We start from the raw sequence: 16,043 nt of genomic DNA, 5'->3' as shown, positions 1-16,043 counted from the left end.
CAAGGTGCACAGAAACACCGCTGACCTGATAAATATATATTTTTAGCCATCTCACCCCTTGCTTTTTCCTGTAAGACCAATTGCAGTTGTTAACAGTCGTCAACAGGTTTACCACACCTATCAACCAATCACCCATTTCCACCATTCTTCTGAGTAATACCCCTTTCCACCCTCTCACTATATATAAGGGCCTGGTGACTTCTGTTTCAGTGTATCTGAAGAAGTGTGCAAGCACATACCAATAACTAACTTGGTTGGTCTCTAAGGTGCTACTGGAAGGAAATTTGTTTTATTTTGCTTTGATTACCTTCCTGCTGCAGCAGTACCTATTTATCTACTTGCACTGGTATGCTTTCACACTGCTAGGTTGACAGAAGCTGGAACAGAACAACCGTCTCACCCTGTCATGCAGATTTGAACTGCTGACCTTCCGATTGACAAGTGCAAGAGGCTCAGTGGTTTAGACCACAGTGCCACCCGTGTCCAAGATCCTCCAGATGGAAACGGTGAATTAGTACTGTATTACTTTGCCACTGTAGCTCTATTTTTTACTCATAATGAAAGAGCATTGTCTAGGTATTTATGTTGATGTGGAAGTCCTAATATAACATGGGATACATATTTTTTAAAAATAATGCAATCCATATTTCTTAGCTATCAGGCAGAATCTGTTGTCAGGTTTGGCAATACATACATTAATGCCCTATTAGAAACAGGATTTGATCCTTTCTGTTTAGAAAGTATCATACAAATCAAGATGTGTGGTAAAAATAGGCTTTTAAAGCATTTTGAACTTTCCTAGTATGTTTTTAAAAGGAGGAGATAATCCTCTTTTCAGCAATTGTATTTTATTCTGTTGGGGGCTGATGGCTGTAAAACATGGTACCACCCTTTAAACTTTTCCATATAACTTGATTAGACAGCAGTAATCTCTAATGCTTTCATGTGCAAATTTAGGAATGACCCGGAACAAACGAGTTTCCTTCATCACCATAGCAACCAGGACTATGGAAGAATGCCACTCACCAGGCAATGCAAGTCAAATTTCATCCCTTTGATGTTAATTAACAAATTGCTTTCAGAAAAAGTCAATGTATTTTTCCTCTTTAAATGTTTGTGATAAAATTTTAATACCCTTGAAAATGAGGAGGCAGATACTGTATAGCAGTTGCAGACAGGTAAAGTGTAGGCTGCTACTTTCACAAGCGGTTTCCCACACAGTGCTGTTAATACAACTATAAACTATGCCAGGGAGAGCATTAGCAGGCTGCCCACATTTCAGAGCCTGGAGCACATAGCTGGTGCCTTACCCTGATCAGAAGACTCCCTACTCACAAACGCCCTGAGGTACTGCCTCACTCTTAATAGGGCAGGATTCATTTCCAAGCTTTGTAGCTCAAAAACATGAAAGAAATATTTGCAAAAAATTAAGAAACATTTTTCAGCATTAAAAAACAAATAAATAAAAATTAAAGCGGTGGGGAAGATCAAACATTTTATTTCTTCCTAGGTTTTAACCTCAGTTCCTGGCCTAATACACACCCATACATTGAATTAAATTTGGTAGGTAGCATACATAGTTTCCTTTACATAGCCTAATTGTAACAGATCTCAACAAATGCCCAATGTACATTTTGAGAGAGCTGCAATCCCTACTGGAACTAAACCTGCCTGGGGCTACCTGACTGGCAGCAACAGGACCTTGTCAGTGGTAGTTCCCCATTTGTGGTGTGCTGTCCCTGGTGAGGGGCATCTGTCTTCCTTTTTATTGGCTTTCATGAGACATTTAAAAGCATTCATAGTCACCCAGTTATTTGATGGGTGATAAGACATTCTTCCTGGCAACCCTGTAATCACAGGTTGAGAATGTGTCAAACACTTTAAAACTATGCTTTAAACTGTTTTTAGTTGTTATGTTCTCATTGTTTTATCATTGCTGTATCTGCTACCCTGGGCTCCTTTGGGAGGAAGAGCAGAATATAAATCAAATAAATAAACCTGTAGGGTAATGACTAGGAAAGGCTGGGTGTGATTAGCTGGACTGTGGACGAGAAAACCTGTAAGCATCAGTTAGACTAGTGGTATGAAATAAAAGTAAGCACACATGAATTTGACTTCATCTCTATAAACAACTGCATTTCAACCATGCTTTTATCATAACAAATACTATCATGTGCTATTAAGAACGTATAAGCAAGTCTGGTCTCCCAGATGCAGATAAGCACTTTCACCTAACACACACATAATGGACATGTTTGGACAATCATACTTCAGCTTAATATAAACGAGGCTTTTGCCCACACAGTCCTTTCTCTCCTCCCATCACTCAAATCATGATTAAACTAAACCGTCTCTGATTAACCTGTTTTGTCCAAATGAGAAAACCATTGTTACCAGGTTCGGGAGAGGTCAAATCTTAAAACAAATTCATATTTTGTTCTATGATCCAGGCATGTTCTGAACCTATATTTCTTGGTTCAGACAAAATTGTAAACCATGGCTTACTGGAAACTCCTCTGTTTAACTGCTGTGGGCCACAAACACAATGGAAATGGGGTCTGCATGCATGGCAAAGTTTCACATATATATTGGCCTATTATTTTGAGATATGATTGTCTGAACTGAGCCAATAACTAGGGACAGGAAGAAAGAGAAAGCACTGAAAGCAAACCTTTCAAAAATAGCCATAAATCAAAGCCAGTAACTGAATGCAAAAACAATTGTTTTTAACAGTACTATAGCAGCAAGGAGCCTATCCTTTTATCCTTCTGGTTTGTGATCAAAGTATATTCCCAGCATGTAGAAACTTTTAAAAAGCTATTGTTGTGATAATAACGTAATAGAATAGCTTCTGTTCTCTTTTTACCTCTAGGATTGATTTTGCAGCAAAAAGTCTGAAACTGTTGTGATGGCTGACCAAACTGGGCTTGTGTACACATTATACCTTTACTGCACACTTGAAATGCATTCTTTCCCTCAAAGAATTCTGGGAACTGTAGTTTACGTCTCACAGAGTTGCAATTCCCAGCAACCCTTAACAAACTACAATGCCCAGAATTATTTGTGGGGGGCAGGAATGTGCTTCAAATATACTTTAAATTTTTAAACGCGTATGCCGGGTGGGTGTCTCCTGCAGAAGAGATGTTAGTACCTAGGTGTTACAAGTCTATAGAAACACTCTGGATAAAACCTTCAAGTTTTTCATGCTGTTTCTTTGGAAACATCAGAAACAAATGGTGCATGAGAGCCTGTGTAATGTAGAAATTTGTTTATGTGTAGGTGGATACCTGACACCTAGGTTTTTTCAAAGCAAGCAGCAGATGGTGTGTATGAAAATATGTATATATACTCCTGTTACTGCATCAGGTACAAGAGTGTGGTTGTGTAGAGAGAGAAATCAGTTGCTGCCGCTTTGCTTTTTACCGTCTGGCCACTGCAGTTGTGTTGCTTTAATTCTTGCCACTGCCAAATTTCAGTGCACTTATCGGCATGAAAAGTCATCTAATGCCACCTAAGTTGGGGAAAGATTCTCCCACACATGTGTTAAGAATATTTCCAACTTAAATTTTCATTGCCCAGGCAGGTACATTCTGTGGCCTGAAATATGTAACAGAGACAAGATACCAGATGTTGGGTGAAAATCAGGCCAAATCTTTACTGACTACCAGCAGGTATGTGGGGTTGGCATGGCAATAGGGCAAGGATCATATTCTCATTCCATTCAGCCCTTGCTGATGGAATGACACTCCAATGGAGTTGGGAAGCACCCAAATCACTTCCATGAGAGTCAATCATGAGAGTCATGATGCAAGTGAAGCATTGGAAAGTCCCACTGGGTGACTGGGGTGAGAGATTCCAGCCAGGCCGAGGACTTAACCTGATCTTAGGACATGTCATACCTGATCCTCTGCCCAGGCCCCTTATGGCAGGGGCTTTATTATGATGATCCTGCCCAATGCCATTTCTGCCACAAGGGAGGACCATACCATGGTCCAACTCCTACTAATCCACAGCCAATCCAGAAGGCCTGAGCAAAGATCCTTAAGCTAGGTATCTTTGCCACTTTCTGATAGGTGCACTCCATCCAGGCTAAAGATGTCCATGCACTTAAATCTGATCAAGGGGTGATGGATCTCAAGGCCACCCTGGACATCCATGAAGCAAGCCATGGTTTTATTGGCTTGCCATTGTGACGTTAACATATGAGAGTGCTGGAGGTGAAATAGTTAAACTGGTTACCCAATCAGAACCCAGGGGGGTGGAGTCAGAGGGACTATAAAACTGGCTCTGGGAGGGGTGGTTCATTGGGAGTTGGGTGGTTGGTTGGAGTGGGAGTGAATTAGGATAGAGTCTGTGGGTAGGTTGAGTTAGTTTAGCGAAATAAGCTGAGTCAGGAACAGTTAGGAGCTAGGAAGACAAGTAAATATCTGAGAGGTGGTTTAGTGAGTGAGAGCAGGTAGCGGAAGTTATAGGTCTGGATAGGCATCCCATGATTGTAATTGACTGAGACCGTTTATGAAACCACACGCTTGTTAAACTGCAATAAATAAACAGAAGTTTATGTTCCAACTTAACCCTGACTGGACTCAGTATTCTACCAGGTAGGGCCTGGGTGGTGGCAGCGAGAAATAAAGTGGTGGCACAGGGATCAATAGATGGTGAAACGTCCGGGGGCCCTGTGTGATCGCCACAGCCATCGAGCCACATCCATATTGTGGGCTTGAGAGCTCCCCTCCAGTGACAGCGCTGCAGCTACAACAACCAAGCAATGCACATGCATGGCTGACCATTTGCCAGGCAGACAAGGTCCCTCTTGACAGCCAGCTCCAGACTGACACAATTTTGGAAGCACAGGTCATTCCTTTGCAGATGGATGACAAGCAAATTAGGAGGGCTTCAGTGTTGGAGCCAATTGTCGAACAGGGGCATAGCCTGGAGCATCTCACCCCCCCTTTGGAGATCCAGGAAATGTGTGCCCACGGCAAGAGGTTGAGTTGCTGTGACCATAGCACTGAACTCACATGCTGCTCTGCCCAGTGCACAATACTGTGCTCAACAATCCATAGACATTTCCAGCCTAAAACAGTCAAAGATTACTTGCACTTGGACTTTCCTGAGAAGGACAGACATAGCCCTTATATGCACTGGAACGCCAGTGGCCTATAGGGTACTGTGCCTCATGGAGGCCCCAGTGGGCTGCCCAAGTAGCTGCTCCAATAGGGAAGGAGTGCATGGCATATTCTTTGGGGGCAGACCAAGGGTGTGTAGGCTGTTCCTGAGCGCCCCCATTACCTGATGTCTAGTGAGCAATCTTGGCGAATGAACAGCTGGCCCTCATCACTAGGCCATACTCTCATGTAGCCTTGTACTGGATCGAGACCATGAGCAGGAAATGGTCTAAGGATGACTGAAGCGTCTCTACCCTTTTGGTCAGATTTTGACTGACATATGAAAATGAACACCCCTGAGTCCCCAGTGTTGCATAAGGCAAACAGGACCTGTCCCCCTGCAAGGGGTCAAAGAACTCACCCACTCTTAAAGCCCCCTCTCTCTCCTGAGACCCCACAGGATGTGAAAGAGAAGCCCCCCCCCCAATGAGGCCATTTATAGCCTCCACCTCCTCCTCCCTCCTACTGGCAATTGCCAGGTTCTTCTTGAAAGGAAGTGGCTTCTTGCCCAGCTTCCTCTCCTTCTGCAACAACACTTCCAGCCAGATCCCTTCAGGACCACTCTGCTGACTGCTCTGTTCTCCTTCCCCTGATCTCTCAGATTGCCCTGCTTTCCTTCCTAACCCCTTGGTCAGTTTGCTTTCTGTTCAGCTGCTCGGGTGGTGACCTGAATCTTGTCAACCAGAGAGCTGTAAGAGAAAGTGGGAAAGAGTGTCATTTCTTCAGCTTTCTCCTTCAGCTCTATGCACTTCTCAAGCGGAAAATAGCACCTGCCCTCACCAACTCATGATTAAGGGGCAGTGTGGGGAGTGCCAGAGGTTTTGCAGGTGCCAGTGGGAATTCGGAAAGCGTGACATTGCACACCTGGGGTCTACTTTGGTGACCCCATGTTTAAACTTACTGCAGCTTGGTCCAAATCAGACATAAGTAGAGTTAGATTAAATTAGGAAGCTGATTATTCCAATCCATTATTCGTAGCCAAATCACAGGAGGAGCATAGAAACTGGACCTAAAATGGCTTAATACGCCGAGAAGTTCTTGGAAATGTTGTATATAGTGTTGATTGTTTCTATTTAAATAGCAGAGCCTCTCAAAACTCATGACACCAAATGTAGTGGATCTGGGATTTTTCCATAGTAGCATGTCCTAACAGAGATAAAGCAAACTTGGAAGTCCACCATAGTTTTTGATCTGAATGAATATCTGATGTGGTGTGCTGTACAGTCAGAATGAACCCCTTGTGATATCTATATCTGGCTTAATCTCTTATATATATTTGGTTATTTTGATTAATTTGGTATTCTGAACTTTTGTGTCAAATAGGAATGTCCTGAAAAAGAACTAATAAAAGACCTTTGATTCTTCAGTGTATTCTGGAAGAGAAATGGATAAGAACTCAAGAAGTGGCCTGCTGGAGGGCTGGCCCACCTATGAGGCTAGTTGGGGCAGGTCAGCAGATCCCAATGTTGATCTTTTCCTCCTCCCCATTGCTCCTGATGTAGATTTTCCCTGACTCTTACTCCCTGGCGGGGAGTCCCCCCCCCCCATTTTGAGGTCTGTCTCAGGTGCCAAAATGTCTTGAGCCAGCCCTTCCTGCTGGATCTGTCCAAATGTTCATCTAGTCCATAACTGTGTCCTCACAGTGGCCACCGAGTTGCCTATAGGAAACCCACAAATCTTTTTGCAATGGAATAAAAAGGAGATAAAATGCACACATATCTTTAAGCCACATCTTCAATTCATCTGGGGTAAAAGCAGCTTCAGTCGGTGGGTGGGTGCGTGGCAAATATAATTTTGGTGATGGTAAATCATATGAGGGTCAAGTCTTAAGAAGCTTCATCGCCTTCCCCCTCAAATGACACACTCAGAGGTTCTGCATCTTGTAAAACAAAAGGGAAAGCCTAGAAAAAGAATAGAGGACTATATATAATGTGTATGTATTTTAGCTCCAAGTTCACAAATATCTCGGAGAAAGAATTGTGTGCTGATATATTTGACATTTTAATACAGACAACATTTTGTGAAGGAGTTTCAGGAAGCATAAATTCATTAAGTACATGATTACATTTTGTCACATTTTGAATAATTGTTACATGGGGCTCTCCCCAGAATTCAATACTGATGGTGGGTTTTAGTCTGAACAAACTGGGTGCATCTGTTGTTTCAGGAAATGCACCTTTGATGACTTGACTGTTATTCAGTCAAGGGGAATGTTATCTTTGTTAAACATGTTCAAATACAATAATATTGATTTTAAAATCAAATAAGTATGACAGTTACGCAAAATATTAATTAATTTAAAGTTTCAGTTAATCACTGAGGCTTGTTTTTCAAGATGAGGAGTATATTCAAGGTAGCTGTACATTTAAAAGACCACAAAGCAAGCTGAACTAGGTGAGTGGTAGGTCCAAACAAATTATGTGAGGAAATTGCCACCACATAAGGGGAGTACATTTCAGGATTTCCCTTCTGTTGTGAAAATGCAAGTTATTAAAAATCTTTAAAATATTTTCTTCTAATTTGGAAAACCAAGGGTGGGCATACGTATGTAGTAGTATTATTATAAATAATATAATAAGTATTTATCTGCCATGCCTTTGGTTAGCAAGACACTCATGCTCACCAAAAGAACTATTAAAAAGTAATTGTGTAAGCACTTTTTAGTACTTTGTTAAAAACTGCAGGTTGCAGTGGAACCTTAAAAAGATCCTGTTTGAACATAATCATTGTGATTAATAGATCCATAATTCACTCTGACCTTGCATTCAGTATGTTACCATATGCCCTATTTAAAATCTACTGCTTAATTCATCAGGTATCAATTTGTTATCATCTGCAGAAGCACAGCTCAAAATTAACTTCATTAGGCTGTTACATCTAACAGAACATACAGATATTTCTATAAATATTCTGTAGGATTCAGGATTCCTCAACCATCTCCAGTCTGGTTAACATCTTGAACATTTACGCTCTATGTACTCTGATTTACAGTTCTATGAGAAACTAGACCAGTCTGTCAGAAGGGTCCCAGCCTGAGAAACCTATTCCTGCTGGGAGATTTCAGTGCCAGAGTTGGAGATGATAACCACACATGGAACAACCACATAGGATACTTTGGTACTGGCAGCATGAATGAGACTGCACAAAGGCTGCTTCAGTTGTGCTTGTATCACAGTCCCTGCATCACAAACACATTCTTCTCCACCAAGGCAAAATGACAAGTGTTCTAGAGACACCCAAGGTCAGGCCACTGGCACCAGCTGGACTTGATTATCACCAGGTGATTGGCACTGAGTTGTGTTCATGTCACACAGAGCTGTCACAGTGCTGACTATGACACGGATCACTCCCTGGTAGCAAGCAAGATCCTTCTCCAGCCAAAGAGGGCCTATAGCACACAGCAGAAAGTGTGGCCTCGAATCAACACTTCCAGAACAGTCATACCTGACCTTTGTGAATGCTTCCCTGATTCTGTCGAACAAGCATTACTGAACTGCCCTAGAGACAGCAACAAAGTAAGGTAGAACCACATGAAAGAGGAAACCTACAACACAGCTATTTTGACAAAAGAGAGCAGCAGATCACCAACTGGTTTGAGGGAGGCATTAAGGATACGAAGCCGTAATATAGACAGTTGTTTACCCTCGCTAGATTCAACATACTGCCATCTGCCTTGTTGCAGGTCAGATACGCGGGTAAACAGAGTTTGCCCCTGTGGCACGATAGAAGTGGAAACCGTCTCTCACGTCCCGCTATGATGCCATTTTTACAGGGATATATGCTCGGTTTTTATCACCCCTGTTATACAGAAAATTTATCACCCCTGTTATACAGAAAATTCCAAGTGGGCCCGAGCCTCAATGCTGAAAATCTCTGATAGAGGACAAGGATCCAGAGATCATGTTAAAGGTGGCCAAATTTTGCGCGGTTGCCATAAAACTTAGGGAACAAGCTGTGCTATTGTAAAGACAAAGGCCTTAGAAGCAAATTATAGATAATATTGTAGAGATTAAGACTTAAACCATATTTTAACTGCTGCCATAATTGTATTGTTTATTGTTATATTGTTATATTGATTGTTTATTTAAATTTAATTTCATTGTGCTTCTTAATTTTTTAGTACAGTATGCGAGTCTGGTTTGGGACCATAATAAATTCAATTCAAAGAATATGAAGCCTGTTATCACTGCAAAGCATGAGGCTCTTGTGAACCACAAGCATGCACCCTGCAAGAAGATGCTTTCTGCATTGACAAAGGCAAGGAGCAATGCCCAGTGGATTGCCAGACAATGTGCTGATGGATACTGGCTAAAGCTGTGTCAGAGCATTCAACTTGCTGCTGACGCTGGCAATACTCACAAAATGGATGAAGGCATGAAGAAAGTTTTTGGACCAAGAGTCAGGAAAACTACACCACTGAAAACCTTGTCTGGAGAAACCATCACAAACTGCAGCAAGCAGATGAAGCGATGAGCAGAATACTACCAAGAACTGTACTCACAGTAAAACATGGTCTTCAACACAGCAACTGACAGCATCCAGACTCTGCCTGTCTTGGAAGGGCTGGATGTCCCTCACTCCCTTGCAGTGCTGAATAATGCCATCAATTCTCAGGCATGTGGAAAAGCCCCAGGATAGGATGGAATTTCAACAGAACTGCTGAAAGTTGGCCTCAACTCCTCCTCAGCCTTCTCTTGCAGTGTTGGAAAACAGAAACTGTCCCACAAGACATGGGTAACTCGAGCATTGTGACCCTCTACAAGAACAAAAGTGACGGTCACGACTGTAACAACTACTGTGAAACCTCCCTGCTGAGTACTGTGGGGAAAGCCTTGGGTCATGCAGCTCTCAACAGATCACAGTCACTTGCTGACAGGATCTATCATAAGTCACAATGCAGCTTTGGGGCTCAGAGGTTAAAAGTTGACATGATTTTCTCACTGTGCCAGCAGCAGGAGAAATGCCAAGAGCAGAGACGCCCCCTTGTACATCACCTTCATAGACCTGAAGGTGTTTGACTCCCATACTTATCAAAAGATGCTCTGAGAAGACTCCGAGAAGGTTAATGTCCATGTAATATTTTACCCAATCCAGGCATCACACAGCGTAAGGGGTTTAAATTGAGCAGCGGGAGACATGATTCAGAATTATGAGCCTTACAAATGCCATGAACATGCATGCCCATACAGAACAACATACAATTATGTGGTCAGCCAATGTGCCAACACATGCTTAGGTCATTACTGTTTCCTATACAGAAGAGTTGTTTGTGTCAAAACTTTGTCATGTGTGATGTGCTCTGATGTTTTTTTTAGGCTGTCTAGATCTGTCTCTTCAATGACCTCTTTGATTTTCATACTTCCTTTCTTCTTTGCAGCCCAGTAAAGTGTGACTTATGTGGATTACCCTATAATAGATTGGTATCTGGAGAAGGTTGCCTAGCTTGGTTGGTGGAAAATCAACTTCACATTCTACTTGTTTTGAATTGATCAAAGGTATGTGAATACAGCCTGGCTTGCTGGTTGATTAGCAGGCATGCATGCAGCTTCAGATAGGCATATCCATGATGAAGTCAAATTCCATGCATCCTTAGCTGGATCATGTTGCATGCATTTCACTCACTGCATAAAAACTGTACTTGAAGTCAATGACAGTCAGATTCTCTACGCTGATTCACTGATGTAGCTGCACAGAACCTCTTAGGCTTGGACTTAGAGGTCTCAGTGTTGGAATGAAGAGTGGAGCCATCTGACCCAGGCCCACTGCCAGTACAACAGCTACTACTGGTGAATGTTTTCATCCCCAATACTTATACAAAGGCGATGAATAAGTATTTGTCTATCTGAAGGATGTAAAGCAAGATAAGTAGGGGCATGGGTGGTTACATCCTGAGACAGAGCCTCCTATGAAGTATTTAAAGTCCTGGAGCTGTATTTTTTGTATAAAAAATGCTGCCGTTTTCTGCCTTTTTTCCCAAGAAGAGCATGCTATTTTAGCTGCAAACCACTGCTTGCCCTACGGCTGCCAAAGCTGCTTTATAGGATCAAGCTGCTCATCAGATACTCTCTTGAACCAATGAATTGTTCACAACCTCAGGGAGTTTAAATGTTAGCTGGTAAAGCCAAAGAATATGAACTGTACTGTAGTCAGCCTATCAGCATTTTGCAGCTATCCTGATCCTTTGTATTCTAGAGAGCTCCTTCTCTTTAATTACTGCACATTTAAAACTAATAAACGCTAGTTCCTAGTCAGAGTGAATCTCTCTCTTTCTGATAACATGCTTTTCCCAAGAAAATTAATCATTTTCCCTGTGTAATGATGGCATCATTGGCACACTTTTCAGTTTGGATAGCACCCTGAATCTTTTTAGGGAAGTACTGAGGCTTCTATATGATTAGTTTCAGTTTATTATTATTAGTATCATCAGTGTCAGCAAGAAACAATGAATTAGTCCCAGGTCAGTATAATGGATTGAATGACTCGCTATTCTGTTTACTTAGATGCTTACTACAGCAGCTTCAAGCATCAAACAACATCTTTGATGGTCCAAGGAGGCACTCTCCATATTGTATGGTTGAGTTTTTTCACTGTTCATAGAAAAGCAAGGGTGGAAATATAATGTTTGAATAATTCAGTTCTATTGTGGGATGCTGAAGTGTCCTTAGCATATCATCTTTTTTACTTTTAAGAAAGTGCAATCTGGACCCAGAGGATTAGGAGCAAATGATGTCAACGCACTACAGTGTCAAAGTCCTGACAAAGTCCTGTTTCATGTTTTTTCTGCTTTGATGTTGGGGAACTTTGATTGCTCTGTAGTTTCTGAAGATTGTTCTCATTCTTCAGCATGTTAAAATTTTAGGTTATTCAGTAAATGGGGGCAGAGGGAAAGAAAGAAAGGAAGAATGGAATTTGCCGGAAACCATTCCTGTTTTCTGATAGCCACATCTGGTAAATGACTATGTGCATTTTGCCTTTGGTTGAAATTTTGGGAATATAATGGTACCTTGGTTTACGAACTTAATCTGTTCCTGAAGTCCGTTCTTAAACCAAATCTGTTCTTAAACCAAGGCGTGCTTTGCCTAATGAGGCCTCCTGCCGCCAGTGCCCTTCCACCATTCGGCTTCTGTTCATAGACTGAGGTAAAGTTCGCAAACCGGAACACCACTTGCTATATGAAAATTCACGTAACCATATGTAAAGAATCATGCCCAAATCTCACTATACACTCCACAGATTCATATATCTGAACATCTCGAGTTTGTCCATTTCAGTACTTCCTCGCTTGTTTGTGCTTTATTGATTGGCAGCAGCCATTTTTGGGCAGAAACCAAGCAAGGAAGGAGAGAGCAAGATCAGACAATTCAGGGAACAGGAGAGAATGGACAGATCAGTTTTTCCTTTGACTCTCTTTTGTTGGCTGACTGAAGCCATTTCAGGAAGAAATTATTGAAAAGGAGGAGAAAGAGCTTGGGTAAATCCCAAACTTACATGAAGACTGGATGCCTTACATGATATCCAGGAGGACACCATGGTGAAAGGCACTCAAAGATCAAGCAACAATATGCACATGTATTTTAGATGAGCCACCTATGAATCAGTTAAAAGGTAAGTGATTAATAAAATAAAACTTGTTTATTCTGTTGATAGACCGTATTTTTCATTTTCTTAAATCAACCAAATATTTATTACAGCCAACCAATCATTAAAGAAATCACAAAATATATAATATACAGAACAACGGTGGTAAATTAGAAGCTAACATTCATAACAGAGCTAAGAGATATTACGACATTCAGAGATATATGGCCACCTGTTCCATAATGGATTTATTAGATCCCTCAAGGAGGATACGCAAAAGGGTCTCTAAGGATCGAATGGGAAACTGCCTCATAGGGCGACAGAATCTGCAGTAGAAGAAACACATGATGGACTAAGCTCTAAATGATTGTCAGGAGAAGCATAGAATATCCACTTCACAAAATGACTGCTGTATGACTGAATAAATTGCCCTCCTTTTGGGGGTGGAGTCTGAGTCTACTGGGGAGAGTGCTCTGTTTTCTTGAATCTAAAAGATAAAGAAAATGGGAGGAGAGGTAATCAGGAAACACGTTTCCTAAATAAAGTATAGTGGTACCTCCGTTTATGAACTTAATTCATTCCGGAGGTCCATTCTTAAGCCAAAAGCGTTCGTAAACTGAGGTGCGCTTTCCCTAATGAGGCCTCCTGCCGCCGGTACCCTTCCACCATTCGGCTTCCGTTCGTCTTCTGGGGTAAAGTTTGCTAGCTGGAACACCTACTTCTGGTTTTACGGAGTGAGTTGCCTGAATCATTTGTTAACAGGACTGTTCTTAGACCGAGGTACCACTGTCTTACAGTGCATACATATTTTGTTAGCTATGCAACTGTTTCATTTTTCAGAGTAAAATTAGAGCCACAATAAAGTATTCTCTATACTGAAGCAATGTGGCACTTATCAGACCAAGCACCTCAACTTGAGTCACCCATATTGTTAATCTGAACCCTTTCCAGGCAAACTAAAAATGGATCACTGTCTGAGCTAAATCGACAGCTATATTGGTTGGAGAAGCCTGTCTGCTCAAGCAGCCAACATTTCATTGGTCTGCAGAATCACAACTGCCCACACTCACAGGAAAAGGACCATTTTATGGTTCCCACAAATATGCTCAATGAATCCATTAGGAGCAAATAGCCCAAACAAACTATTAAAAGAACCTTTAAAATATTCTAGAGACTGCTTAATGGTGTGACATTCATCCCATTGAGAATTGGAAGAAAAATGTCAGAGACACTTAAAGCTCAGTAAGTAGAACTATAAAGTGAATCCAGAGAGGCACCTCTGCTAGCTCTTGATACTAAAAAATTGTCAGGCTACAATGAATAAATGCAGTGAGAAACATAACAAACGTAAATGTAAAGGAAATGTGTAGCTGATAAGGTATGTATATCTGCTTTCTGCTATCAACATAACAGGAATATGTTAAATAGGCAAGTTGTTAAAAGCACTTTGTAAAACACTAAGGCCATCTTAAAAATAAGCGATCAGCCAGAGCCTTAGTTCCCAAAATACACCATTACGCTCCATGGAATTCAAGCAAGTTATGTGCAGAGTTGTAGTCAAAGCAGTGAAATAGAAAAATAGACATATGCAAGTGGGACCTACAACAAAATGACCACATGAGGATCAGCATTCATCCCTGAAGTTCGCAAATATAGAGAATAACAATGAAACATCTTTTCCTATGAAGTCACCAAAAATGCACTGTTCAACTGGGGTTTTTGCAAACACTTTGAATTACATGACTTGAAAGCTTTAGATTTTAAAACAAAACACAACCCTTTTCACTAGTGTTACATGAGCTCCTGGAATTAGCTGAGGGTCTTCCCAATATTATTCAAAATATGAAGGAATATCAAGATTTCACAGCAATCCCAAGGTCCAGAGAGCTCTCCAAGCTCTTCCTTTACACAAGCACTGAACTGGAAGCCATTAGAAACTTCCCAGGCAAGCTATAGATAACAGACACTTCTGAGCATGCTTGGGAAAGCCTCTGCTGTTACTCCACCCCCTCCTGCCAACTGCTGTTGTCGCCCTCTTCACAAGTGCAAGGTTGCTTGGGGTAGGGTGTGGGGTGGAGTGGAGACACGGAGTTGGATGCTTGAAAGATACTGGGCTCTGCTCATAATGAACTGTCATCACTAATTTCAACCTATATATTTTGGATTATGTATCTATTTTTTTACCGTAAGCAGAAGTGTTATTTTGGAACTTTTAGAATACTGAAAGTACGTATTTTGTTACTTTGGACCTTCTAAGGCTACACTAAAGCTATATCTTTCAACATTACTGTAATGAAAATAGGGACGTCGCATTCCATTATTATTATTATACGTATTATACTTATTATACCCTGCTACTCTAGGTGACTTCCAACAAATATAAAAACATAATAAAATGTTAAAACATAAAAAACCTCTCTATTCATGGCTGCCTTCAGATGTCTTCTAAAGGTTCTATAGTTACTTATCTCCTTGGCTCAGGAGTCACATAACTTCATACCCTCTGATGAAAATAGGGACATCCTAAGGAAAAGCAGGACATTCCAGGATCAAATCAGAAACTGGGATGGCTTCTGTAATTCTGGGACTGTCCCTAGAAACTAGGGACACTTGGAGGGTCTGTAAAGCTAAGAAACCATAACATTTATTTCCTTTCTCATACTTTCCCCCTTCTCTCTCTCTCTCTCTCTCTCTTTTTGTTGTTCTCTTGTTTTCTAGCATTTTCTCTTTTCCAGTAAATTCATTACTAATTATGTGTCATATTATTTCTTTGCCAGTTTGACTTGGTGGCCTTCTGTCTTCACCTCCGGTAACTTCTCTCTCTCTCCTCCCCTGTAGTTCTTTTAATACAAATATTTTCATTTTAGGACTTAATACTAAGCTTATGATTGCAATAAAGCTGGATGTTTAAAGGCTAGGTTATAATAGAGCAAAATATTCCAACAAAATAATTATAGAGCATGTTTTGTTTTACTTTATTCACTGTCTTGAAAGTGCCATTCACACACACAGCTGGTCAAACAGTACTTAGGTATGAATAACCATCATTGCCATTTTATCCATTTTTTATTAATTACTCTTTTACTTCTGAATTTCTTCAAACATAATGATTATTCATAACTACAAGAACATCTTCCAGAGGAAGGTTTGCTTTTGGAATTTGTGCTGCTGCTGGTTTTGTCAGCTAAACTCCTTAGCTGAATGCCATTCAGCTCTCTGATATGATGATTAACTGACAAATAATACAAAGTCTATTGCAAATATATTTCAGTTGTGTTTTGATGTCATCATTCATAC

The 16,043-nt window shown here is 41.0% G+C and overlaps 2 long non-coding RNA genes across 5 annotated transcripts in view; one reads left to right on the top strand and one right to left on the bottom strand.

The window, feature by feature from the left end:
- LOC307209653 overlaps positions 1-9,756 on the bottom strand; it is a 32,967-nt gene extending 23,211 nt beyond the window's left edge. Inside the window, exon 1 of the long non-coding RNA XR_013835698.1 lies at positions 9,670-9,756. This is a non-coding gene — a long non-coding RNA (uncharacterized lncRNA). The remainder of the gene's footprint in view (positions 1-9,669) is intronic.
- Positions 8,342-12,806, top strand: LOC307209638. 4 transcript variants are annotated; one of them, XR_013835674.1, is made up of 5 exons: positions 8,342-8,683; positions 9,289-10,229; positions 10,546-10,663; positions 11,669-11,775; positions 12,476-12,806. It is a non-coding gene; the product is annotated as an uncharacterized lncRNA (long non-coding RNA). The 4 variants fall into 4 exon arrangements; XR_013835673.1 differs by lacking the exon at positions 9,289-10,229; XR_013835675.1 differs by lacking the exon at positions 9,289-10,229 and having other exon boundaries at positions 8,342-8,688.
- The last annotated feature ends 3,237 nt before the right edge of the window (positions 12,807-16,043 follow it).

The sequence above is a fragment of the Podarcis cretensis genome (assembly GCF_951804945.1).
Source record: "Podarcis cretensis genome assembly, chromosome: 2".
Lineage (NCBI taxonomy): Eukaryota > Metazoa > Chordata > Lepidosauria > Squamata > Lacertidae > Podarcis > Podarcis cretensis.
The sequence above is the reverse complement of the archived record's forward strand: the minus strand, read 5'-3'. Positions and strand labels throughout refer to the sequence as shown.